Source organism: Callorhinus ursinus, unplaced genomic scaffold (genome assembly GCF_003265705.2).
Source record: "Callorhinus ursinus isolate GAN/ISIS: 27379988/994484 unplaced genomic scaffold, GSC_fseal_2.0 scaffold2, whole genome shotgun sequence".
In the NCBI taxonomy this organism is placed as follows: Eukaryota; Metazoa; Chordata; class Mammalia; order Carnivora; family Otariidae; genus Callorhinus; species Callorhinus ursinus.
The window spans coordinates 58,904,712-58,932,490 of NW_027397064.1; the positions used below are offsets into that span (position 1 = coordinate 58,904,712).

The following is a 27,779-nucleotide window of genomic DNA, read 5'->3' on the forward strand; positions in this document are numbered from 1 at the left end:
CTTTCTCATAACCTTCCACCCCTAAGTATGGATCATCAAAACCCTTCACCAAGCAAACCTGGGAAAGTTTCAGCCCTTCCACAAACCCTCATGGTTAGGAGTGATGGGTAAGTGGAAGGGGACCAGAAGCAAAAGTGTTACATTTGACTTTCCCCACACAGTGTGCTGGCATGACATAAAGAAGAACCCTAGTATTTGTTGAGGGCCTTAATTTGGAATTCTGCCTTCTGACCAGAATTTTCCTTTTTCTGACCTTGCATCTCCCTTCAGAGTTTATGCTTATCTCTTACCTCAGTTTCCCTGCTATTTCAATCCAAATGTCCCCTCCAGCTATGCTGCCAACAGCTTGGTTCCAGGGAGTGTCACTCCCAGCAGGCCCTTCTGAACAGATAGGACATGACCAGAAGTCACAGATGGCCAACGTGGGAGGGAGGGGGGCAACAGAAAAAGGTCCATGCTACCAATTTCAGTATTTCCTTGGTTTTATTATTATTATTATTTAAAGATTGTATTTATTTATTTGACAAGGAGAGACACAGCGAGAGAGGGAACACAAGCAGGGGGAGTGGGAGAGGGAGAAGCAGGCTTCCTGCAGAACAGGGAGCCCAATGCGGGGCTCGATTCCAGGACCCTGGGATCATGACCTGAGCCGAAGGCAGACGCTTAACGACTGAGCCATTCAGGCGCCCCTATTTCCTTGGTTTTAAAGAATATTTAGATCAGGTGATCAAGCTAAAAGTTTTGATTGCATAAAAGAGACCATATACACTTCCTAGTTTGCCCTTTTTTGTAAAAAGCTCATTATTTTGAACTTTTTTTGAACCACCCCTGGTTGGTTGTTTATCTCTGCCCATTCTACTCTGTGATTAACCACTAGTCTTAATTCTCCTAAATCCTTTATGTACTCAAAGGTGGTTTGCAAACTAGCAGTGTCAGCATCACCAGGGGAGGTCGTTAGAAATTTAGCATCTCCAGGCACCTGAGTGGCTCAGTCAGTTGAACGTCTGACTCTTGATTTCAGCTCAGGTCATGACCTCAGGGTCTTGTGATCAAACCCCGCATTGGGCTCCCTGCTCAATGGGGAGTCTGCTTCCCTTCTCCCTCTCCCTCTGTACTTCCCCCAGCTCAAGCATTCTCTCTCTCTCTCACTCTCTGTCTCTTAAATAAATAAATAATCTTAAAAAGAAAAAAAAGAAATACAGAATCTCAAGCTCTACCCCAGACCTATCAAATCAGGATCTGCATTTTAACATCTCCTGGGTAATTTATATACACATTAAATCTAGAACTGTTCTAGAAAATGTCTAACTGCTCCCACTGGAGCAAATGGATCACTACCTTAGCTTGTTCATTAGAAACATCTGGGAAGCTCTTAAAATTACTGATGGCGGCGTCCCACCACCAGATTCTGATTTCATCCATCTACCAGGACGCTGGGCATTGATTGGTGGTGGTTGTTGTTGTTGTTTTAAGATTTTATTTGTAAGTCATCTCTACACCCAATGTGGGACTGGAACTCACAACCTAAAGATCAAGAGTCGCTCATTCTACCAACTGAGCCAGCCAGGCACCCCTGGTTGGTTGTTTTTTATTCTCAGAGGTTTTGTTGTTTAGCCAAAGCTGAGAACCCCTGAGTTAGAGTGTAACTTAAAGGAAAATATCCCAGAGAATTCCATGAAATTTAAACTGGTTTAGAGATGTAAAAAATCAGAGTAAAATTATTTAATTTGAATGGGTTTCTTAACCTAAATATGTGAATATTAACTTGAAACTACAGATTATACGAATAAGTAATTTCTCCTTAAATTCTAACTTTCTTATTCCTTATTTTTGTCTTATTTTCTATTTCCTCAGTCCTTAAAGTGTTTCAGCAGCTCTCTTAACTTCTATTAAATGGCGTCCAGGGTTTTCCACCAAGCCCAATGAGAGGGCCTCGCTCCTGTCCCAGTGCCCAAAGCTGGTGCTGCTTCCAGCTGCTGACAAGGCTCAGGTACAGGGTACTGGTGGGAGCAGCCATCACTATGACTTTGGCTGCTGGTGTTCCTGGGTTGAGGCCACTCTGCCCAAGCAGGTTTGAATACCAGTAGTAAGCACACCATAGCCTCAGGTTGTCCTTTTACATACTCCTTGCAAATGAGCCTTATAGTCTTGGTATAAACTGCCCCCCCCACCTCTGCCAAACTAGAACAACTTCAGTATCCCCACACCAATCTGCCACTTCCAGAATTTCTTTAGCCTTTCCCTGTGTTTATTGTTTGCCATGTTTCCTTTCAAAGAGCCCAGCCAAAATTTATCGTAATCTAAGTGGATTTAGAGTAGAGAGCTTCACCTGACACATGCCTGAAGACATACGGGTGAGTAGATGAGGGCCTCTCAGCAAGGCTTAGTAAACATTTATATATTCAATATAGAAATATTCATTTCTATACCAGAAACTAGCTTTTAAGAGGTTTAAATAGATTTTTTTAGTCAGTGTTGGAAAACATTTTTTTAATGTTTGAAAGTGAAATTCAATTTAATTAATTTATCAAATCTTAATTGAATTCCTGCTGTTACCATCACAGGAAAATGACTAGCAGCTTTTCCATTGTTACTAAAATACTCATCATCTTTATAAATATTTTGACATGGCTTAAACGCCAAAAATATGCATGATGTGTACTATATAGTCAAGAATTAAACAGGGCTCTGCTTTGACATAAAGCTTATTTCAGGTGGGGAAAGAAGGCAGCTGATAGTGCAGTAAGAGAGTAGAATTAGATAAAAATAGTCTTTTTTATTGACATGATATATTTGAAGATAGGATCCTAACAATTTAATTTCTCATTGAGAAGTGTACCCTAAATGTACCCAAGGCTGATTTGCATTTTTGGGTTGTAAATTCTGGCTCCAAATTCAGTATGTGTCATTGAGGAAGTCAGTCTTTTTCTGCCTCAGAGTATTTAGCTACAAAATTAGGAAGTTGTACCGAGAGTTCGATAAGGTCCCTTCCAGCTCTAAAAGTCAATGATTGTCTGAATTCTGAGCTAGATTACATGTTATCAAAGGGCAAAAACATCGTCTTATATTTTTTCCCAACTTTTAGTTTTGCCAACATATAGAAAGCAACAGAAATAAAGGCTACTAAAATTAGGTTAAAAATGGATTTAAGATGCCATCCTAATGGATAATGCCTCAAGTATTATCATTTTATGTTCCATTCTGGACTTTGAACATGTGTATACATAGTTTTACATAATTGCAACTGTAAAATAGGTAAAATTTTGTATCTGGCTTACTTTACTTGATCCTATATAACATTCTTATACTGTTATCACTTATAATGATAGTTTAAATGGCTGCATGATATTCTGTTTCGTTCCTGTACCAAAGTTTGCCTAAGTATTTCTTGTATTTGGAAATTTAGATTGCTTTCAATATTTGATAACATAAAGAATGCTGCGGCAAACTTTCTGTTCATATGACTTTCGCTTGAATAACTTTCTAAGAATAAATTTCTAGGTGTATGATTACTGAGTTAAAGGGAGCCTCTTTATGGTTGTTTGTTAAGTATTGACAAATGGCTTTCCTAAAAGCTTGCACTAAATTACAATGTTACCACCATATCTGAGAGTGACAGCTTAACCACAGCCTCACCAAAGATGAGGTATGAAATTATACTTAATGTCTTAATGCACATTTCTTTGATTACTGGCAATCTTGAATATTTTTCCATTTGTGATTGCAACTGACCTATGGATTGTCTCATTTTGCCCTTTGCCATCTATCTGGCTGTGTAACCATGGATGAGTCACTTAACCTCTCTGTGGCTCCATCTTCTCATCTGTACCAGGATAATAATAGTTCCTGTCTATAGAGTTGTTGTAAGGATTGAATGGATTTCTAAATGTAAGGCATATGGAATAGTATCTGGCATGTGGAGAACCTTCAAAAAATGCTAGTATTAGTGCTAGTAGTACCAGTGGTATTAGTTATATAACAGGGTAGTAGTCATTTTCTTCACAATTTATATGATTTCTTCTAGTTCTTGTATAAATGTGTACATATCTTTTATTAACTTTTATAAAACAGTTCTTTATGTAATATAGATGTGACTCCTTTGGTCTGCTGGGTTTGGTAAAGTATTTACCGCAGATCATTGTTTTAATTTCCATGAGTTTTGCATGTGTGTATATGCACAGATACACGAGCGTCTGAGTTTGTTTTCTCACAAGTCCAGAAACACAGTGTCAATGCAAAAGGGGCAGCCCCCAAAAATGCCGACTGAGGATCGTTCTCATAGTGGCACACCCAGCTCTGCTGAAGAACTGTTCAACCAAGTCATTTAGAAAAAGAAATAAACAAAACCAAAAGCAAACCCATACATACACTCACTCACAAAACCAAAACCAAAAACAAACCATGTACATACACACACATGACCAAAAAAAGTGTTGCTGTTTTAAGCCAGAGAGATGGGAGAAAGGCAGATGTAAGCCATGGAAATTTCTCTTTAAGAGTAATTGATTCTTTGTGTGCAATTGTTGCCTGATTTCTGGCATACTGAGATCTAACTTAGACCACTCAAAGGAAAAGCAAAAAGGTGACATCAATAAATTGCCTCCCAGGGCCTATGAGGGGGGAGTGCCTGGCTGGCTCAGTCAGAAGAGCATGTGACTCTTGATCTTTGGGTTGTGAGTTGGAGCCCCACGTTGGGTGTAGAGATTACTTAAATAGAATTTTAAAATAAGTAAATAAATTGCCTTTGGGAATAAAAGAACCTCTTAGATTCCACAACACCATGGATGGAAGAGATCCTTAGGGAGGGAAGGAAGCACAGCTGAGAATGGGAAAGTTAGTGATGTTCAAGACCACAGTTAATCATCTATACAGTGAGCAAATTGAAGGAAAAGGATAAAGAGCAATAAAAAAATAATAATAATATGAGTAATGGGAGGACTGAAGAAGTCCACTGCCAAGATGAGGATTGGAAACTGTTTAAACTGGATAATACAGTATGTGTTTTGGCTCTAAGAAAACAGAAGTTGAACTTTTGAGTGGTAATCATGGACTTGGTCTCAAAGTATTTGCAAATAGTGCTGGTATGGAGAACAGATGCTGACATTATTGCCAATGGGAATCGCAATATGATAGTTGGAGTGAGAGACCGAAAGAAACCACAGGGAATTTTTGTGGAAAGCTCGGCATTGAAAATGAGTTTCGGTTGATGTAAGGAGACAAGGAAAATAAGGCTACAGTGTATACCATCTGACTGTTACAGACAAAGGATGTAAACAGCCATAGCTCTCCAACCTCCTGGAAATCAGAGCTCTGCTCATACAGAAGGCGCCAGAATGTTTGTCTGAGTTAAGTGCATACTTCTTTTTCAGTATCTAAGAATAGTGCCTTATCCTCCTTTTCTCTCCCATTACTATTTGGGTATCCTTCAAAATCAGTCTATTAAGCTGTTATCACCAGCTTTTAAGCACTATGGAGTCACCCAAAGAGATCAGTAGGGTCCTTTAGTACTTCCTAAAGAGCATCAAAGGAACCTCGCTTGAGGTCCTAGGCTTGAAATGTGGGGGCTCTATTTTGTTAATGTTATATGTGTGAAATACTTTTGTGCTGGAAAACAAGTTGGGGGATTCAGGAGAGTAAGGTGAATCTTCTGAAAATCTCTAACAAAGTGTATACTGAGAAGGAAAATTGAGGCAGGAAAGATGTGACCATTCCTTAAGGTCACTTAAGTTATATCCTCCCTTCAAAGGGCAGAGAACTGTCAATGTCTCTCAGACAGGAAGTAAGAACTTGAGCTGTCCTATTGAGAGTCTGTGTTTTGGAAAGGGAAAAGACAGACGTATTTGGCTAAAGGCAGTAGGATTTTAATATAAGAGAGACAGACTTTGGGAATGTCCATTTGGGTCCTTAAGAACTCGGAACCACTAGAGAAATAAGGTTCATATAAGGACAATAGATGAATAACAACAACAACAAAAGAAGCATCTCCAAAGGATTGGAGCAAATAAGTTTTAATATCAGTCCAGTGACAATGCTTATTGAATAGCAGAGGAAACATGAAATGAGGAAAATAAGGCTGAGCTTTGTGCCCAGAAACCTGAGCCAACTAAGCCAATCAGCAGCCAGATTTATGTTGCCACAGGAGAGTGGATCCAGGTTTTCTCAAAGTGTCTGTTTATAGGCATTTTCCTCACATACATATATGTCACCAGCACTCTCTTCATTATTTCCTGGTTGAGTTTCCCTTGAAAACTCATTCCAGAGCCTGTGCTAAAACTGCTGAGGGCTACCAAAATCTGGACCCGAATAACTGGGGAGATCCAAGTGTACCCTTGGTGGTCAGTATATCCATCTTAGGTGCAGAGTCAAAGAAGAGCAGATGTTCCTAGAGCAGATGCAAAGGCAGGGCTTCTTTATCTGCTTGCATTCATTGCCCTCTTCACTCTCATTTTCTTGGTGGAATTCTAATCAGCATTCAGGATCCACTCAAGTATTACCTATTATCTCCTCTCTCTAAGCACCACTGGTCTTTAGAAAGGACTCTACTTCCAAAGGATCTTGTTCACAGTACTAATTATGCATTTACTATGTTGTTTTGTGATGATTTGCTTGTCCGTCTTTCTTACTGGACCATCAACTCTGATGTAGGGACAGTATGCTTCATCTCTGTATCTCCAGCCCTAACACAGTAGCTGACACTGTGGCTATTGAGCATTTGAAATGTGACTAGTTCAAATTGAGATGAGCTTTGAGTATAAAATACAGAGTTTGATATATCAATAAGAGAATGTAAAATATGTTATTAATAAATTTTTATATTGATTATACATCAAAATGATAATATTTTGGATACATCAAATTAAATAAAACATATCAAAATTTATGTTTCTTTCACTACTAGAAAGTTTAAAATTATACATGTGACTCCCATTATATCTTGGACAGGACTAGTTTAAAACCTAGCAGAGGCTTGTTCAAGTCAGGGTCTTAGCAGCAAAAAGAAAATCTACTCCGTTTGGATTTGGAAGGCATGTTAATGAAGGGACAATTTACAGAAGTGTAGGCAGGATGCTGAAGCATCAAGAGACTAGCAACGGAGGGGAGCAGTTAACACTCAGCCTCAACAAGGGGAGGAGATGATGTAACTAGAGCTGGTGAGCACTGGAGGTACATTAGAGGATCAGCTAGCAGGAGCTCTCATTATAGAGGGACCCAGTCACTGCCAGAACCATGAAACCAAGCAGGGACACAACCTGCCTTTAATCTTCTGCTGTGCTCCCCACTGGCTATAGAGACTCAAAAGCCAGAGGGTGAGGGATCCTGAGGTCACCTCCCACCTTCCAAGGCACTAGGCAGTACAGAGAAGACTAGAGAATTGATCACAGCAAGAAAGGGGAAGGGGATAAAGAGTAACCAACACAGGGCTTGATAAAAGTTAAACGACCGACATAAAGCTAGCCAATGGGGACAGTGACAATATTTTCCCACCTGGATCTTTTTGCTGTGGTGGTTTTCAAACTATTCTGTGACACTAGGAGTTTAGTGAAATTACTTTAGGAGTTCCACAGCCATTTCTTCTTTCTTGTGTTATATATCTGTATATGTATATAATCATTGAAATACTCTGCTAAATACAACATGTACACCCAACTGTGTTATATATCAGCATTTTTAGCACATGGGAAGTAAGTCACCATCAACTTGTGATGCTGGCTAAATTTGGTTTTGTGCAAGCCTAAAAATAAGAGTCTCCCTGCGTCTTCTGTACTTTTTTTTTAATGTCTTAAATGTATCATTAATTAGGAGGGTTTCCATCTGCATTAGTCTTTCATGAAAATTCAGGTCCATACACGTCCACTTACATAAAACTGTACGCATTAGGAGGCCACTGTAGCACATGTACATAGCTCAGCGAAATACCTCGCAAGTTTCAAGCGTGTATCTGCTTGTGTTCTCATGTCTAATCATGTTACATCATTTTATATCATGTTTCTGTAAACATGATATATTTATGCTAAAGAATTAAGCAATTGTATGTATGTTAGGAATTCCATTAGAAATGTACTTCTGGCCCTTCCCTATCCCTTCAGTTCTTGGCGAGGTTAAGTCCTTTCCATTCTTTTCTCCTTTAGCTCAGCTCACATGTTTCCTCCTCAGGAAAGGCTTCCCTGATCACCTAATATCTTAATTAGGTTCCCCTCCCCATCCTCTACTTCAGCCCTATTTTATTGCTTTCATAACACTTTTCACAATTTGTAACTATTTTGTTTCATTGTCTCCTCATTGGTTCTTGTCTGTTTCCTTAACAAAAATTTAAATCTCATCATTGCTGGATTGGGTCCCTGCCTCATTTGCCTGTATTGATTCATCTGCTCATAATATCCTTGTGAGGGTCTTTCTGAACCCCCTTTTAGAGATGAAGACTCTGAGACAGAGCGATGAATAATCTGATAAAGGTCGCATAGCTATTACGTGGGAGAGCCAGGATTCAAACCCAGGAAGTCTTGCTCCAGTTCTTTTACCCAGTGGGGACCCAGAGGTACAGCAGCACAATTGATATTAAAGGCTCCAGTTTTCAGGGTCCAAAGTACTAACAACAATACTGGCTAACATTTATCGAAAGCTTCCTATGGTGCCGTGTTTTATATGAATTACCACTATTATTGCAATAACCTTGTAAGAGAGGTACTATTATTATCCCCATTTTATAAATAAGGAAATTGAAACCTAGAGGGATTAAGTACCTTTCCAAATATCATACAGCCTAAAAATGGCAGAATAGGAATTTGGACCTAAGCTCTTGGCCATGCTGCTTTGTGGCCCACCTCACCATGCCTACCACCATGTGTGACTGGACATACATTTCTCATCTGTAATTTGGAAGAATATGCATTTACTGAAAGCATCTGTGTTCTCTGGATGGAGAGCTGGAGGGCAGGTTTATATGGGTGAGTTCAGTCTAAGCAGAGGTCACCAGGAAACCTTGTGTTGACACTACTCTGTGTCCTCATGTCCTCTCCAAATCATGCTCATCTTGGGCCTCCCAAACTGATGTAGTTTAACGTTATCATTTCCCTGTGGAAAATCTGGGAAACTCACAAATGTGTGGAAATTAAACAACACATTCCTAAATAACCAGTGGGTCAAGGAAGAAATCAGAAATGAGATGATGAAAATAAAGATACAACACACCGAAACTTACGGGATGCAGCTAAAGCCTCCTACGTACAGAATACATGTGCGTGGTTATTCCTTCTGTCTTCTTCACTTGATTCGCTGTCTTATCTACTTAACCAACACTTAACTGATGGCCAGCTCTGGGCCAGGTTCTGTGCCGAGGCTTGGAGATACAATGACCAGAGCTCAGTCACAGCCTCATGGGGATTAGCGAGGCAGATGGAGCACATAAACTCATTACACCAATTGGTTAAATGCTGACACCAGGATTCTAATCAGCAATCCTGGAGAAGGCTGCTATTCTTTTGGTCTGTTACTATCTGATTCTGTCTTTTATTTTACTCTCCTCCAGCTTTCCTTTTCCCTTGGAGACTGCCTCTTCTAGCGGTCTCATGTCCCCTTTCTTTCCCAACGTTGTATGATTTATAGATAATTACAGCTAATTCGAGATGATCTCTTTTGTGGATTTTTGGGGGTTTTTTTGTTTTGTTTTTTGTTTTTTATTTGACAGAGAGAGACACAGCGAGAGAGGGAACACAAGCAGGGAGAGTGGGAGAGGGAGAAGCAGGCTTCCCGCGGAGCAGAGAGCCTGATACGGGGCTCGATCCCAGGACCCTGGGATCATGACCTGAGCCAAAGGCAGACGCTTAATGACTGAGTCACCCAGGCGCCCCCCTTTTGTGGATTTTGTACAGTTAACGTTTGAACCCTGACTACTGGAATCTGGATTTAATCTTTCCCACCAGCCGCCCCACCCCTCCCCCCCCAGCTAACGATGAAGGGTCGGCTTGGAGAACAGGGATTCATGGTAACAGTAGCCTGAGGAAAGCTGAATTAGTCACTAGTTCTTCACTACTCCCCATTCCCCCGCCGTGCTCCACAAAATTTAGGATCTCTTCCAAAGCCACATAGGAATGATTTATTTATTATTATTATTATTATTATTTTGGTATTTTCTTAGTTCCCTGCTCCACTTCCATTGGCACAGATATTTACAGATGTCTTCTAACTTCTTTTCTGCTGTCCCTAGAATTGTGGAATGTTGTTTTGAAATTCTTCTTTGGATTTTTGTTTCCAAATTTGTATCCCCAGTTCCTTGCATACTGCCTGGCACGTAGTAGATGTCCAATAAGTATATGTGAAAATAAATCTGAAGTGAAGAGAAAGGAAATCGGTAGATCATTTTTGCGTGAACAGTGTTGCTATATTTAAATTTAGGGGGTTACGTATAAGTTTTATTCCAAATTATCTGGTCCTCAAGAATAGGGACTAGTCTTTGTCCTTCTTTGTGTTAGGCTACCCTGTGCCTAACACAATATCTGGTACAGAACAAATCTTAATTTATATTGTTGAATGAAGAATGAATAAATATCATTAGATAAATATTAAATATCTGTGGATGATATAGATGAGGATTTATATCAATAATGTTATAACAATAATGTTACAATAATTTATATCAATAATAATTTCCTGGAACAAGGTATAAGTAGCCTAGGTAAACAGACTATAAATAGTATTAGAAGAATGTGGAGAAGAAGAGACTGCATTGGTGTAACTCCTGCTCTGGGAACCCATCCCTTAGAATGGGTGTGCCTACTTCTGTTTCTTTTCCCTCAAGAGAAACTGGAGCCAAACTTTGGAGATGGCTTTGAAATGGGAGTATAAGAGTGTGAACATGTGGCTGTGGGGTTTTTGTTAATGTAGTCATTTCCTTCCAAACACTTGAAAAATATTTTTCTTTTATATTTTCCATTCTATTGCCATTGCCTCTGTGCTTTCTCCTCATTTCACATTTAAATTCTATAAACCGTCCAGTTAATGTGGACATGCATAATAAGTGGGCCCAGATCTTATTCCAGATGGAAGCCAGAACCAGTGTCCAGACACTAGGAAAGCATAATTACCCGAAGAACAGAGTTATGTTTTCTGGAAGGGCTTTTATCAGTGTCTGTGGAGCCCCAGATGTACGTTTCAGCATCAGACAAGGAAAAAGATTTATGAAACATATATCTCCTCTTTCCTGGGGAAGAAAAAGAAAAAAAACAAAAAACTTCTCTTTTGCAAAAAGACTTAATGTATGAGTATATCCTGACCCTTAAGGGAAAGAAAGAAAATCATATCAAATCTATGCATGCTAAAATAATATTCGCTCAAAATGGGGAATGATTGATTTTTTCCATATGTTCTTACTCTATTTCAATTTAAATTAATTTTGCAGGAGTCATTAACCATCTTTGCAAAATTTGCTGGGTTTGCTCCCGATGCTGGCTTTAGAACACCTGCAGCCAGTGCGTGTCTTTATGGTTAATCTGTAGGAACCAAAATTAATTTCAGTGAAACAGCCAAATGGTCCTCCAGAGTCCTTACTCATATGTCTGGTTAGTATTCACCAGGGGCAGAAAACAGCCTGACAAGGGTGATAGAAATGTTTCAAAGGATCTTTTCTAAGTTCTCTCACTATCTTTTTTTTATCTGCAGGTGCAAAAATTCCATTTGTAATTCTTTAATTCCAAGGGCAATGGGTGTCTTGGGGTCTCAGAATTCAGGACAAGTGGCCAGCTGGGACACGATATTATGCTTGCAAGTCATGGCAGGTGCAGAAGGAGGGCAAGCAGTTAAAAGTTTGGCCCCCTCGCCTTTTTTCTCTTTTTGTGCTTTCTTTTGCTCTTCTAGACGTGTGTACAATTACACGAGCTGAATTCGTTATCTCCCAAAGCTGTGCTGTTGTACATCCAGGAAAAGGACTTGATTACTCAACCCATGTTTCCAGGAGCCTTATTTGGGTTCTTTTGTGCAGCAGAAGCAAAAGTGCTGAGTGCACCCTCTATTTGTTTTGCGATTTGCCTGCTGGGCACATTACTTGCTATCACTCTGGTTTCAATAGATGGTCTTTCCACTGAGGTTTTAGCATGTCTATATTTAGAAAACAATAAAAGATGTATAAGATGGAAAAATTAGAGGAGAGCAAAAGTGCACTGAGGAGGAGACGGAAGGGCAAGAGATAGTCACAGATCCTTTCCGATGACAAGAGCTGCCCCTGGAATCCAGGCTTGATTTCTTTCTTACCTTGCCAAGTATTTCACTGCACAATGTGGAGTTATTAAATGTGGAGATGAGGAAAGGAACAATAGCCAAAGAAAACATGGCTCCGGTTCTCCACGGTGTCCTCTGAGTAAGCTTTGCCAGGGCATAGAACAGAAACAGTGTGAGAACACAGGGACTGATATATCAGCTACAAAAGGCGTATCCATGTGTTGTGATAACCACACATAATCTCTCTTTTGGTGGCTTTGTCAGCACATGAGCTGCTGGAGAGGTCAATGACTTCTTTGCCTGCCAGGAGTAGTCTGTATGGCTCTTCTGCAAGCTGTGACCAGAAACTTAAGTTTGGGGATTCCAGAGGTCAATGTACCAGAATGCGCTCTGGTTCGTCTCCACGGATTTTGATGCTCTGAAAAGATTAATGGGCAACATACTTGGAGACTAAAACAAGAAGCAGCAGCAGAGGAAAAAAGGAAAGACGGAAAGGAAAGGGGAAATGACACTGAGATGGCCTTGTCCCTTGACTATAGCTATAAAAACTTCATTGTCCACTAGATCAGATAACAATAGGTTTATTTGATTGTCTATGGGTTTGGTATATGTTTGCCTCTTTTTACATTGCCTCTTTAATGCTATATGGGATATTATACACTTTGACTTATTTATGTATATATTTACTTACATACTTTATACTGTACCCAGCATAGGGACATACCCAGTTGGGTACTTGGCAAATAGATAAAGGAGTTGCCGTAGTAGGATGTGCATAGGCATTTTCTTTGGTATTGAAAATAAAATGAAAAAAAGAGAAGAAAAAAGTCTATTTGGCAAAAATGTATATATGAGAGGTCCGTTTAACCTTAAGATGTTTAATTGAACACATATCTCTTACTTGAAAAGTTCGCCCATGACTATTTAAGATGATAGGATTGGGGCACCTTGCTGGTTCAGTCAGTAGAGCATGTGACTCCAGATCTCGGAATTGTGAGTTCAATCCCCACGCTGGGTGTAGAGATCACTTAAAAATAAAATCTTAAAAAATAAAATGTTGTATCATGTGATGAAGTAGCTACTGTCAGGTCGGGGCTGCCTGGTTGGACATCATCGTAAGACTTAGCCCTATCTCAAAACATCAGATTCTGGTGTAATAAAAAAAGTAACCCCAAAATGTCCATCTACTGGGGAACATAACTTTCTTCCAGCATCAGGATGCCTTTTGGTTTTTAGGCAGAAAGTTTTGGATGTAACTCTAGGCCAGGCTCCCTGGATTTTCCTGGGGGAAAGGAAGTGGGCCACAACTTATCTCTGCATTATGGTCTCTATGCAGATTGGCAACAGAAAATACTGTTAGGAAACCGGGACCTTGAGTTCTAGCGCTGGCCCAGCCACCCTTGTGAGCTGTAGGCAAGTTAGCTTCATTTCCCAGGACCTCAGTTCCTCACGGGTGTAAAAAGATGTACTGCTTTCTCCAGATGCTTCAAAAGACCATTTTACAGAGTAGCAGGTGATGTTACGGAAAGAGCAAAGGCTTTGGAGTCACCCAACCTCAACATTTCCTCAACAAATATTTATTTAGCATCTACTATATGCCAGGTACTGTTCTCAGTGCTAGAGAGGCTGCCCTGTGAAGCTCAGATTTTAATTGGGCGTAGGGGGATCACTCTTAGTCTGTGGCCTTGGTGAATCATTTAGTTCACCTCCACTGATTTTTTCTAGCTATAAAATGGGCATTATCTTAATTCAAGATTTCTCAGGATTAGACACAATGGTATTTAAATCACCAACTATACAATAGGAGTTCGATTAGTGCTATGTAAGTAATATTATATAACATGTGGGCAAATGCTTTTACAAGTGCATAATGCTATCCAGGTGTGTGAATTACTATTTTTTCATCTCTACTCGGTACTGTATGGCTTTAAGACCACAGACCATCACAAAATTACACTATACAGTTTGTAACTTCTCTTTATTTCTTTAAAAGGGACTTCATTTATTAAAGAAATGCTTTTCAAATACCTACTACATACTAAATACTAGGCTGGCACTGGGACTATAGAAATAAATGAGACTCTCCAAGCCTTACTTAGGATCATAACAATAAATACTTGGATTTCAGCAGGGTTCTTACTTTGGAGGGCTTATTCCTCTAGAGCTTATATCGGCTATTAACTGTTTAGGGGGTAAAAAAAAAGAAAGAAAACAGACCTTGGCAAGTGGGTTAAGCTAAAGTTTTACTAGAGAGACTGAAAGCTCTGTCTATAAGACCCCTGGCAATTTTACTCTATTCAAGATGAAACAGACAATATAAGACATTTAGCTGCCTATAGCTGCCTCTGAGGTAAATAGTCAATCTATGAGTATCCTTTACAACAAAAGAAAATCAAATTATTCACTGTACCCAGCCATGTGACCAGTGTTGTTATGGATATTTCAGAGAATATAAATAAAAGAAAGAAGATACTGAGGGGATATAGGTCAGTGTAAGATATGACATGACGCCTGCCCTGGAGTCAGGAGGTGGAATGTATTTGTTAATTTATTCATTCATTCATTCATTCAAGAAAAATCTGTTTAAGGGCGCCTGGGTGGCTCAGTCAATTAAGCGTCCAACTCTTGATTTCGGCTCAGGTCATGATCTCATGGGTCATAGGATCAAACCCTGCATCAGGCTCCCCATTTGGTGGGGAATCTGCTTGAGATTCTCTCTTTCCCTCTGCCTGTGCCCCTCCCCCCAGCACTCTCTTTCTCTCAAATAAATAAATACATCTTCAAAAAAAGAAAGGAGAAGGGGTGCCTGAGTGGCTCAGTCAGTTAAGCATCTGCCTTCAGCTCAGGTCATGATATCAGGGTCCTGGGATTAAGCCCCACATGGGGCTTCCTGCTCGGGGGGAGCCTGCTTTTTCCTCTCCCTCTGCTTGCTGCTCCCCTTGTTTGTGCTCTCTCTCTCTCTGTCAAATAAATAAATAAAATATTTTAAAAAAAGAAAAATCTGTTTAGTAACCATGGCCTTGAAGGAATTGCACTAGGTCCTGGGTCTTCAAGTGGGAGAACCAACAAACAGAACATTTATTGAACACCTGTTATGTACCAGACACTATCACTTTACTTACCTCATCTTAATTTACTCTCCCATCAACCCTAAAAATAAAGTTGTAATCCTTGACCTCAGAGAGTTAATTAGGGTATGACAGGATGGAAAACAACCATACACAGTGTGAGAAGGAACAGGCCCAGAGCTGGTAAGCTCGGGGGCGGGGGGCGGGGGGAGGGAAGGTTAGCTGCCCCCAGAGAGTAGGGTCAGGCTTCACAGAAGTGATGGTGTTCTCATTTTAAAGCAGGAATAAGACATGTCAAAGAGATACTACTGGGCAGGCAGGGATACAGACAACAGGCGGACAGCTGGGGTGGATAGCCCAGACTATAGGTGCTGCAGGAGCTAGAGAAACTCCAGGCTCTCAGAACACCAAGTTACCCCTCCCTTCCTATGCATTCACCTAGAGTTGTTGCCTCAACTGAGAATATTGATTTCCCTGAGATAATGACATGGGGACACAGATTTCTAGCCCAATTCATGGTGCGCATGAGGCCTTTTTTATAATTCATGCTCCGTTTTATGAAGGAAGTAGGTCTCTTCTGCTCTGTTCTGTTTTTAGAGTCAGGAGCTAATCTTTGCACTGATGCCATGCTGGACCTTGATTTGTTTTATGTTGATGACATTTAGGAATAAGAAATGGGAAGCAAACCGATCTTCTTCATTGAGTTTTGATGGATAAAATGGCCTTCTTTAAGCTTTTCTTCTTTCAGTTGGAAAGTATTATAAGATACAAGTTGAACACTGAAGTGTGGAGCCAGATAGACGTAAGTTCAAATCCTGTATTGGCCCCTTATTAGCTGGGTGATCTTGGGCATGGAATCTCTTCTCCCAAATTTGGATCACAGATCAAATCAAACTCTGAGAAGTGGAGATACAGTTCTAAATTTGGAGCCCACCAAGGAAAAATTCAGGGAGGGCTCCTTTGACCTTCCATTCTTTGAATAAACAAGTGTAACTCAGCGATCACACCTGCAGCATTAAAGCCATCAAGAAAGAAGAAAAGCAGCCAGAGGCTGGTCTCTAACTAGTTTGCTCTCCATTGCCTAAATCAGCAAGCTAAATGCCTGATCCTCAAGAAAATTGTTGGGGTTTTTTGCAATAAATTTTGTCTTCAGGCCCCACTGAGTCTTGGAGATCTGTGATTATACTCAGAAAATAGCCTTTTTTGAAATAACATAACTTGTAAATAGATAGGAAGTTAGAACTTTTAACCTACAACAACATCAACAATCATAACAATAGATTAATTTGGGGGTGCTTACTATATATCAGGCACTGTGTTAAGCACTTTATTATGAATTAACTCTTTTAGTGTGACAACCACCCTACAATGTAGGTGCTATCATTTATCTCAATTTTAAGATAAGGAAGTTGAGGCACAGATGAGGCACCTGGGTGGCCCAGTCAGTTGAACGACTGACTCTTGGTTTTGGCTCAGGTTGTGATCTCAGGGTTGTGAGATGGAGCCCTGCGTCAGGTGCTGTGCTCAGCATGGAGTCTGCTTAAGACTCTCTATCCCTCTCCCTCTGCCCCTCCCCCCATGTGCACACTCACTCTCAAATAAATAAATCTTTAAAAAAAAATTAAAAAAGGAAATTGCGGCATAGAAAGGGATAGTGGCTTGCCTGCCTGGCAAAACCAGGATTTACGTTCACACTGCTTCAAGGCCCATGAGATGAACCACTCTCCAGCTCTATAAGCCAACTTCCTTAAAAATAATTATAATAACATTGTATGTGTTCTAATTATAAAAGTAAGTCATGGTAGGAATTTTTGAAACAGGAGTAAAGAAGCCGAAATTATTCTTATTTTTATCACCCAGGGATAAGGTTTATCCTTTTAGAAATTAAATTACATATATAATTCTCTTTTCAAATAGCATAACACTGCATATAAATTTTCTAATTTAATGTTAAAATTTGAGCATCTTCCTGTTATTAAATGTTCTTATGAACATAGATTTTAATGGCTGCAAATATTCCAGTTATCTGGAAGTATCATAATTTAGTTTTAAAATCTCATAACACTGGACCATTGGGTTGTTTCCAGTGTTCCTGAGACTTCTCTGTTGGTTTCTTGAGGATTCCTTAGCTTCATACTTTCGAGAGCTGCCTGGGCTATTGGAAGAATGACTTATTTTCTATTGAAGGGAATGTGCTTACATACCTCTCGCCAGGTAAGAACACCCCTGAACCATTGAAAACAGGTGATATTTCAGAAAATTCTCTTGAGTGTCCAAATTCTCAATGAGAGTCCAGAATTTCATTCAATTTTTTTTCTTTAAAGATTTCATTTATTTATTTGACAGAGAGAGACACAGCGAGAGAGGGAACACAAGCAGGGGGAGGGGGAGAGGGAAAAGCAGGCTTCCCACTGAGCAGGGAGCCTGATGTGGGGCTTGATCCCACCTGAGCCAAAGGCAGACGCTTAACGACTGAGCCATCCAGGCGCCTCAGAATTTCATTCAATTAAAAAAACTTTGTTTAATTTTTTCCTAGTTTTGTAAATAAAACATATATCTTATAAAGAAAGTAGAACATACAAATGAGCAAACAAGGAAAAAAGCATCTAAAATCACACCACTCAGCTTGATGAATATTTATCTTTTGACACTATACACTATCTTGTTACCTGCTTATTTTATTAAATAGCATTTTACATCCTTTCATAATGTATACATATATCAAATCATCACAATGTGCACTTGAAATATCTTACAATTTTATTTGTGAATAACACCTCAAAAAGCTGGAAAAAACAAACAGGTACCAAATGGTAACTGGTTTCTTCCCAACCCCCCTCCAACCCACAGGGCTGATCCATACAGACAATCACTTTTAACTCATTTATTTTTACATAAATATGAAGCATTTTTTTCTCCTTATTCATTTTGCCACACCTATCATGGAGTAGTTGCTGTACTTTCAAAGGCCAAAGTGGGAACCCTACCATCAAGGAGTCTGCCTTCTACTTGAGGAAGAAAGCCCATATTCTTTAATCAAGTCAAAAAATGGGCAGAAGACATGAACAGACACTTCTCAAAAAAAGACATACAAATGGCTCACAGACACATGAAAAAATGTTCGTCATCATTAGCCATCAGGGAAATTCAAATCAAAACCACATTGAGATACCACCTTACACCAGTTAGAATGGCAAAAATTGGGAAGAAACAACAAATGTTGGAGAGGTTGTGGAGAAAAGGGAACCCTCTTACACTGTTGGTGGGAATGCAAGGTGGTACAGCCACTTTGGAAAACAGTGTGGAGGTTCCTCAAAAAATTAAAAATAGACCTACCCTATGACTGAGCAATTGCAACCCTGGGTATTTACCCCAAAGACACAGATGTAGTGAAAAGAAGGACCATATGCACCCCAATGTTCATAGCAGCAATGTCCACAATAGCCAAACTATGGAAAGAGCTGAGATGCCCTTCAACAGATGAATAGATAAAGAAGATGTGGTCCATATATACAATGGAATATTACTCAGACATCAGAAAGGATGAATACCCAACTTTTGCATCAACATGGATGGGACTGGAGAAGATTATGCTAAGTGAAATAAGTCGAGCAGAGAAAGTCAATTATCATATAGTTTCGGTTATTTGTGGAACATAAAGAATATGACGGAGGACATTAGGGGAAGGAAGGGAAAAATGAAGGGCGGGAAATCAGAGGGGGAGACAAACCATGAGAGACTATGGACTCCAAGAAACAAACTGAGTGTTTTAGAGGGGAAGGGGGTAGGGGGATGGGTTAGCCCGGTAATGGGTATTAAGGAGGGTGTGTATTGCATGGAGCACTGGGTGTTATATGCAGACAATGAATCATGGATCACTACATCAAAAACTAATGATGTACTGTATGGTGACTAAAATAACATAAAAAAAAAAAAAGACCCATATTCTTGGGAAAAAGACAAAAAGATAAGACCCAAAGTCGTGTTTCCAATAAAGACATATGTGGGAATAAGGAAACATGCAGAACATTTTACAAATCCAAACCCATTATCCCATCTTTAACCCAGCCCATTGTGTCCAATTTTTCCCTCCGTCCCTCCTTTACCTCAAGTTGCTTGACAGAGGGTGTAGTTAGCTGTGCCATGTATTATGCCCCTAACCAAATGTCTACCTCTGACTTTTAAAGAGATACTTCTACCTTACCTTTCTAATTTATTTTTAAAAAAAAAGTACATTTGTACCAGAAGCTAAGCCTAAGTTTATTTTATTTTATTTTATTTTAAGATTTTATCCATTTACTCAAGAGAGAAAGAGTGAGAGAGAGGAAGCACGAGAGGGGGGAGGGTCAGAGGGAGAAGCAGACTCCCCGATGAGCAGGGAGCCCGATGCAGGATTCAATCCTGGAACTCCAGGATCATGACCTGAGCCGAAGGCAGACGCTCAATCAACTGAGCCACCCAGGCGCCCCTAAGCCTAAGTTTATTTTAAAAGACTCTTGTTTGAAATCAGGAAAGACAGGACTCTGAACTGCTCCAGTTTTCCCAGACAGATGTGATTACAAATGGGAGTCTTATTTCCAGAGGAATTGTGAGCCAAGGGATCACTATACCAAGGGTATGACAAGTGGTAAAAAGATCAGATGAAACATAATCATCTTGCTTTGTGATCAAACTGATGCTGAAAGAGCTTCAAAATGGCTTATTTTGTAAGCTATCTAAGGGAATAAGGGAGCAGTTTGAGTTAAAACTCCTATAGCTCTCTCTATTTCATACCTTCAGGCCATTCCCATAGCATCACTCTGAACTCACTTTTCTTATTTACCAGAACCCCACAATGTATAATTAAATAAACAATTATGTCTTAAAGAGATTTAAAAGTAATAAAACTAAAGAAGGTCTTTTCTATCCACCCACAGAGTTACCATTACTGGTGCTCTGGTTTCCTCTGTGCAATCCAGATTTCCATGTGGTATAATTTTCCTTCTTCCTGAATGTCCTTTAGCATTTCTTGTAGTGTAGATCTGCTGGTGCAAATCTTCTCAGCTTTTGTATATCTGAGTAAGTCTTTATTTGTCCTTTCACTTTGAAAGATGTTTTCACTGGGTATAAAATTCAAGGATGACAGTTGTTGTTTGGCTTGGTTTCGTTTTTTCTGTCAGTACCTTTAAACACATTGTTTCATTGTCTTCTGGTTTGCATTTTTTTCAGACAAGAACTTTACTGGTCTGTTGTCATTCTTATCTTTGTTCTTCTGGCAGATTGTAAGATTTCCCTCCTTTCACTGGTTTTGAACAATTTGATTCTGATGTGTGCTTTGGTGTAGTTCTCTTCTTGTTGCTTATGCTTGGGTTCGTTGTGGTTCTTAGATCTGCGGGCTTAGGATTTTCATTAAAGTTGGAAATTTTTCAGCCATTATTTCTTCAAAATGTTTTGTCCTCCCATCTCTTTCTTCTCTATTATGGCCTGAATTGTGTGCCTTCAAAATTCATATGTTGAAGCTCTAACCCCCGATGTGACTATATTTGGAAATAGGGCATTTAGGAAGGTAATTAAGGTTCAGTAACATCCTAAGGGTGAGGCCCTGGCATGTGTCCTTCTAAGAAGTGGAAGAGACACCAGAGATCAATCTCTTTCTACACACATGCACAGAGGAAAGGCCAAGTGAGGACACAGTGAGAAAGCAGCTGTCTACAAGCCAGGAAGAGAGATCTCACTAGAAACCAACCCTGAAGTCATCCTGATCTTGGACTTCCCACCTCCAGAACTGTGAGAAAATAAGTTTCTGTGGTTTAAGCTGCCCAATCAGTGATATTTGTTATGACAACTGTAGAAGGCTATTATAATAGTTCAGAGAGTTCCCATTTTAGCCATCCCACTCACCCCCACCAGACATCCAGTTTCTCCTATTATAAACATCCTACAGTAGTGTGGTATATTTGTTAAAATTAATGAACCAATATTGATACATTATTATCAGCTAAAGTCCATAGTTTATTCAGATTTAATCTTTCCCTAATATACTTTATTCTACCCAGGATTCTTCTAGTATACCAAATTACATTTATTTGTCATGTCTCCTTAGGTTCCTCTTGGCTGTGATAGTTTCTCAGAATTTCCTTGTTTTCGATGACCTTTGAAGTTTTCAGAGGCACTGGTTAGGTTATAATAGGATGCCCTTCTATTGGATTTTATCTGGTTTATTTTAATGATTAGATTAGTGTTATGAGTTTGGCCATACCAAAACAATACCCTTCTGAGCATTCTTCTTGACAACGAATATAGCACAAGGTTTTTCCACTCTGGGTACTAGGAACATAAATTATTCCTGGCCCTGTGTGAAGTCTGACGCTTGTGGGCTTCTTTCCAGTGGGTCTTTTCCCTTACTTGGGTAGGTTCCTCATTCACATATCCAGTTGCTACTTACCTGAGGACTGAAAAGGAACCATAGTTTTCTGGAGCCCTTGCTCTATCTCTGTGCAGCTCTCTCCTCTCTGGCACTCTGCCCTGTCAATTCTGTCTGCCTTGCTGCCTCCAAACTCACAACTCTGGCCACTCAACTCAGGGAGATTACCAGGCCCTGTTTGGGATTTTCCTCCCTATGCTATATAGCCTGGAAACTCTCTAGGCACTAAACTAGGGCTATCATAAGACTCACTTCATTTATTTCTTTTCTCTGAGGGATTACTGTCCTAGGTTTCATGTGTCCAATGTCTGAAAACCATTACTTTATATTTTGTCTTTTTTCTCAACCTTTTTTTTAATGGAACACTTCACGAATTTGCCAGTCATCCTTGCCCTGGGGCCATGCTAATCTTCTCCACATCGTTCCAATTTTAGTATATGTGCTGCTGAAGTGAGCACTTGTTTCTCAATTTTAAGTGGAGACAGTAAATCCAGTTTCTCAGTATTATGGCCACATACTGAAGTCAAAATTATTTTTTTGTTTTATTGTGGTTAAACATACATATCAAAAAACTTACATTTAGCCATTTTAAATGTACAGTTTGGTGGCATTAAGTGCATTTACCTTGTGCACACCATCTACCTCCACAACTTTTCCATCATCCCAAACTGAAACCCAGTACCCATCAAACAATAACTCCCCATTTTCTCTTCTCCTCAGTCTTCAAAAACCACTGTTCTGTTCTCTGTCTCCTTGAATTTGACTACTCTAGGTACCTTATATATGTGGAATCATATATCTGTCCTTTTGTTTCTGGCTTATTTCACTTAGTGTAAAGATTTTATTTATTTGAGAGAGAGAGAGAGAACATGAGTGGGGGGAGGGGCAGAGAGAGAGGGATAGCAGACACCCTGCTGAGCAGGGAGCCTGAGGTGGGGCTCAATCCCAGGACCCTAAGATTATGACCTGACCAAAGTCAGATGCTTAACCAACTGAGCCACCTAGGTGCCCCTTGTTTCACTTAGTGTAATATCCTCAAGGTTTATCCATGTTGTATCATGTGTCAGAATTTCTGTCTTCTTTCTTTTTTTTAAGATTTTATTTATTTATTTGACAGAGAGCAGGAGAGAGAACAAGAGAAAGCACAAGGGGAGGGAGGGGCAGAGGGAGAGGGAGAAGCAGACTCCCCACGGAGCTGGGAGCCGGATGCAGGACTTGATCCCAGGATTATGACCTGAGCCGAAGGCAAATGCTTAACCAACTGAGCCACCCAGGCACCCCAGAATTTCTGTCCTCTTGAAGGCTGAATAATATTCCATTGTAGGTATATACCACATTTTTATTATCCATTCATCTGTCAATGGATATTCAGATTATTTCCACCTTTTGGCTATGACTAATGCTGCTATGAACATTGGTGTATGTTATGGACTGAATTGTGTCTCCACAAAATTCATGTTAAGGCTCTAGCCCCCAATTTGACTCTATTTAGAGATAAGGCCTTTAGGGAGGTAATTAAAGTTAAATGATATCATAAGGGTGGGACCCTAATCTGATAGGACTGGTGTCCTTATGAGAAGAGGAAGAGACAGATCAGAGATTTATCTGTCTGTGTGCAGAGATTGATCTGTTTGCATGCAGACAGGCTAAGTGGGGACATAGCAAGAAGGCAGCTGTCTACAAGCTAGAAAGACAGATATCACCAGAAATGCACCCTGATACCACTCTGGTTTTGGACTTCTCCAAAACTCTGGGAAATTAAATTTCTGTTGCTTAAGCACCCAGTCTGTGGTATTTTGTTATGGGAGCTTGAACTGACTAATACAGTGTACAGGTATCTGTTTGAGTCCCTCAGTTCCAGGAGTGGAACTTCTTTGAATTTTTTGAGGAACTTCTATACTGTTTTCTGTGGTATGTAATTACATTTTTTTAAAGATTTTATTTATCTATTTATTTATTTGAGAGAGAGAGTGTGGGGGTGGGGGGAAGAGCAGAGAGGGAGGGACAAACAGACTCTGCATTGAATGTGGAACCTGACATGGGGTTGATCCCATGACTCCGAGATCATGACCTAATCCAAATCGAGAATTGGATGCTTAACCAACTGAGCCACCCAGGTGCCCCGTGTAATTACATTTTATCATCAATTTCTCTGGCTAGAAAGTAAGCTCTGGGAAGGCAGATCAAATCTCTTGTATATGTAGTGCATAGCATGTTATAAATGCTCAATAAATATATGTCAGCTCCATGAGCAAATACATGAATTTTTGCACCTGAAAAATAATTATTAGTAGTAATGACTATTTGAAGCAGCATTATATTGTAGAAAAAAATCATGAAACTGGAATTTTCGTTGTGCCTTTGCTACCAACTTACTTATGACCTTGGATAAAATATTAAATCTCTTGGGATCTCAGTGTCGTCATCTGAAGATGCAAGAGTTGTACTGAATGATCTCAAGGTCCTTTCAGTGCTAATATATCTTGGTTCTGTAATTCTCAGTGCTGGGATACCTAGTATCATTAGTTTTACATACCTGAAAATACTACTGCTTGTCAAGTTGCCTGCTATTAGGGCTTGGGCAAAGCAAGGTACCAGGTTAAGGTCCTGATGGGTTGAACTGGGTTGGCTGTTTCCCAGAATTACCAATGGTAGAGGACACATCAAAGATTAGGTTAATAAAAGCTAAGCAGTTATCAAAACTAAGAGTCAAGTACAAGGGCTTTAGGTGGGAGCCAATGATACCAGAAAGAGGTCAGGAAATGGGCTGCAAAGTTAGACTACAAAGCTGAGTGGTGGTTGGCTTCATTATGGTGGCTGTAGAAAGTGCTGGGTCTCCAGAGTTCTGTGACAGGATTCTTTTTGTGTCTGTCTTCTAGGACATAAAATTGGAGTGCTAATTACTACTTTTTCTACCACTTAGGCCAAAAATAAATGGAAATAAAAAACTTCAAAAAAACCAGGCCTTAATTTTTTATGAAATATTTGAAAAATTAAATGTAAAATTTAAGTTAGAGCAAAATGTAAAAATTGGTGAATTTGGAAAAGAGTATTTAGGAGTTCCTTGTATTATTCTTGTAACTTTTCTGTGAGTTTGAAATTATAAAAACTCAAAGTTATGAAGAGAAAGAGTATTTTAATGTATTTTAAGGAGAGTAAGAGAAAAACCAAAAGAGGACATACAGGAGCTTGCCTAAGTGACCTTTATCTGCCTCTTTTCCTAGAGTACACTCTACTTTTCCTGGAAGCATTAGAGTTGCCATAATTTAAATCCATCTCCACTATGGGGAATATTTACTTCACTCTGGAAACATTTTATATGGGACTTTACCCACAGCAACTTTAGAATTGATTTTATAAGCATAGAAGAACTGCTTCTAGGGCAAAGTATCTAAATCATCTTATTACAGACGTTTTTTGACATTGTTCCTAGGTCTACATCAAAGAATCAGTGTATTAATATCTAGAACTAATTTGACATTAGAAATTCAAGAAACCACAATTTTAGATTTACCAGCTTATCAGAAATCCTCTGATTTTTAGCTAAACTACATCATTACTTTGGAAGAAAGTATTTCCAAAATATAAGTCTGATAAAGGGCTTATATCCAGAATGAAGAACTCTTAAACCTCAGTAATAAGAAGATAACATGTTTTTTTTTTTTAGGTAAAAGATATGAGGACATGTCACCAAAGAAGAACATAGCAAATAAATGCATCAAAAAATGTTTAATACCATTAGTCATTAGGGAAATGGAAGTTCAAATGGCAATAAAATACCACTACACGGGCACTAAAATGGATAAAATTAAAACACACTGATAATACCAAGTGTTGGCAAGACTGTGGAATGGCCACAATGTTTGTACATTGCTGGTGGGAATGCAAAATTTTATACCCACTAGGGAAAGCAATATGACTGTGTCTTACAAAATTAAGCATCCACTTACCATCTGATCCAGCAATCCCACTCCTAGATATTTACCAGAGAGAAATGAAAACATACTTCCCTCAAAGACTTGTACTTGAGTATTCCTAACAACTTCGTTTATAATCATCAAAAACCGAAATCACCCAAATGTTCACCAACTGATGAAGGAATAGACAATGTGTGCTATGTCCATACAGTAGACTATGACTCAGAAATAAAAAGGAACATACTACTCACACACACAACATGGGTGAATCCCAAAAGCGTTATGTTAAGAAAAAGAAGGCAGACACGAAAGATCACACACTGTAATTTCATTTATGTAACATACTGGAAAAGTCAAAACTAGAGTTACTAAAAGCAGATTAGTGGTTGCCTGGTGCCAAAGATAGGGAGAGAATTGCAAAGGGGCAGGAGGGAATCTTTGAGGTTTGATGGAAATGTTCTATGCCATAATTGTGAGAGGTTTTATTTTTTTTTAAAGATTTATTTATTTGAGAGAGAGAGTTGGGGGTGGAGGGACAGAGGGAGAAGGAAAGAGAATCCCAAGCAGACTCTGCACCGAGTGAGGAGCTCCATGCAGAGCTTGATCCCATGACCCTGAGATTATGACCCCAGCCGAAACCAAGAGTCGGATGCTCAACCGGCTGTGCCACACAGACGCCCCAGTTGTGAGGGTTTTTAAACAAATATATGCACTTATGAGAATTCATTGATAATACACTTAAATTTTGTGAATTTTACTGTAGTCAATTATACCTCAATAATGCTGCTTTTAAAAAAACCTTACAAAGTTAAGCCATTCTCTTTATTGCCCCAATATTTTTATCCCAGTGGAGATCTGATATTAGGACCACAGTAACTGCTCTTGGAAATTAATAATAAATAGCATCAATTGATAAATGTTTAACATAGGACAGTAGAATGACCTATGCTGCCAACTTCACATTTTTCAGGATAAATTAAAAATAAGAAAGAGGGGGTGGTTAACATAATGGAATTTGCTTTGACAGAAGGCTGCCATGGTGTTTTATTTGATGTGAAATGGAAAGGTGACAAATATGGGGATCATTTTAGTTCAGATGTATCAAATCTCCTTATTATTCTAGAGCAAATATTAGTGGATTGAATGAATCTCAAGCTGTAGACATTTCTCAGGTCTATTTTTAAACTCAAACTGGCTCTTTCCCAGAAAGAAGAGAAACAAAAATTTACTGGCAGTAAAGCCTTTACCTTTTTTCATTGAATTTTCTGAGGAGATTAAAAAAAAAAGCCTCTGAAAAATCAGAACAGATGGAACATTACGAAGAGCACTGAAAAACAGAATACTTCTCAGAGTACTTAGAAGAAAATAAAGTGCTCAAAAAGACCCTGTCTTTTTAGAAAATCAGTTGACTAAAGACAAAGTATCAAATGTAGTAAATATTTGCCTTTCTCTGAAGGAACTGAAAACAATAAAAGCCCAGTCACATTAAATTGTTCTGAAGGTTGTTCTGTAAGGCACCAGTCCAAAGGATTTCCATCTGAAAGGATTCTGTAGAATTCTTCTTAGAAATAAGATAGTTGAATGGTTTGGGGAAAGCCTAAGAGACTTGATAAAAATGTTGCTCGTTAACATTCACTCTCTCTTTTTCCTCACCATAAAACTATCCTTTAAATATCAGAAAAGTTAAATTTTAAACTCTCCAAGCGGAAAATGTAGCAGAGAAAATCCCACATATGGCACCATGTTTTGCGCTCCTAAAGGCTTCACAATCTCCATTTGTAGATAGTTGAATAGGTATTAGAGTAATTGCCTGGCTCTTTGCAACAGGTAAAGGATGAGAAGTGGCCTATACAAGGATCATGGGAGAGTGTGGAGGGCTCCAGGTATTAATCCTATTTTCCAGTTCACCAGACTCCTTCTTTGAAGACTTGCTACCAAACCACTGGGAATGAGACAGTGTAAGGGAACATGTTAACAGCAGCCAGTGAAATAGACCAAAAAACTGTCAGTCCCAGGAAAAGCACTAGAGAGGAGAATCGCAAATGCAGCAGTGAATCTTTGCCAGATACAGTTGGTTTGTTGGGTTTTTTTTTTTTTAAACATCACACTTGACAAATCCTTCCTGAGTTTCAAAGGGAAGAGACAAATAAGCTTCCATTTTGTTATCAATAAAGGTAGCAA

The 27,779-nt window shown here is 39.3% G+C and overlaps 1 protein-coding gene and 1 non-coding gene across 2 annotated transcripts in view; one reads left to right on the top strand and one right to left on the bottom strand.

Annotated features, from left to right (window-relative positions):
• Positions 1-27,779, top strand: part of METTL8 (methyltransferase 8, tRNA N3-cytidine) — a 177,394-nt gene that overhangs the window by 97,305 nt on the left and 52,310 nt on the right. The gene's annotated exons all lie outside the window — the stretch shown is intronic.
• On the bottom strand, positions 22,033-22,139 carry LOC112810365 (U6 spliceosomal RNA). The gene has a single exon (XR_003204812.1). It is a non-coding gene; the product is annotated as a U6 spliceosomal RNA (small nuclear RNA).